Below are 1,004 nucleotides of genomic sequence, written 5' to 3' on the forward strand. Positions count from 1 at the left end.
GTACTAGAGAGTAATTGAAAGGTTTCTCTCACTCTAAGACATTAGCTGAAAGTGTTAAGTCGAGATTCCCCTCTGCCTTCCTCCAGCAAGAACCAGAGAATTAGCATAAGAATACCTCAACACAGAGGGCTCTACCCCTCTTCCTCCTGCTCTACACCTGGCTTTTAGAAGTCAGGTGACCTTGGATGTGGGGGTCGCTTGCCTATGTGACTTCAGTCTAGCACTAGGACTGGGGGAAGAAAGACTTAGACTCACATGCAAGACTAACACTAGAACTTAGATGGGCTAGGACTCAGATTCATGCACCCGCATTCCCCCGGGCCCAGAGTGCTTGGGCCCGGGGGATGCAACACCAGTTCAGAGGAGATAGCTGCTGTTTTAGACCCAGTATGTTTCAGATAGCCTCAGATGTACCTCAACTGTTAAGCTGCCAGATTTTTTATTTCTCTTTTACAATGATTGTAAAAGCCTCATGTAATATTTAAAGAAATACACTCAGATTTTACACCACCCGTGTGTAGTCTGTTTGTCAAAGCCGAATCCCGTGCCCACCTGGCCAGAATCCCTAGTCCCGCGGAGCAGGGGACCCCCGCGAGAAACCCCCGTCCATGACAGTCAAGCAAAGCATTCAGTCTCACTTTGTTGTTCTCTTACAAGCCACCTCGCTAGTTAATCCTCTATGTTTCTTTTGTTATATAAATACTTTTGAAATACATAAGCTGTTCTGAAAACCATAGTATAGTGTAAAAACATGAAATAAACAATACTACATATAGAGAGGCTGAGATAGGAGAAGCAAGATTTCAAGACCCTTATGTTGTACACAGCAAGACACTGTCACAAACAAACAAGCTGACAGTGTATATAGATTCTACAATGTTGAATTTGGTAATTTGGTAATTTCTCCAATTACCAAATTAGAGAGATCATTGGATAACAATCAACAAATTTCCAATTCCTCATATTACTGGATTTCAATTGATTAGGATATGTTGGTCATATTA

Source organism: Mastomys coucha, unplaced genomic scaffold (assembly GCF_008632895.1).
Source record: "Mastomys coucha isolate ucsf_1 unplaced genomic scaffold, UCSF_Mcou_1 pScaffold2, whole genome shotgun sequence".
Taxonomy (NCBI): Eukaryota; Metazoa; Chordata; class Mammalia; order Rodentia; family Muridae; genus Mastomys; species Mastomys coucha.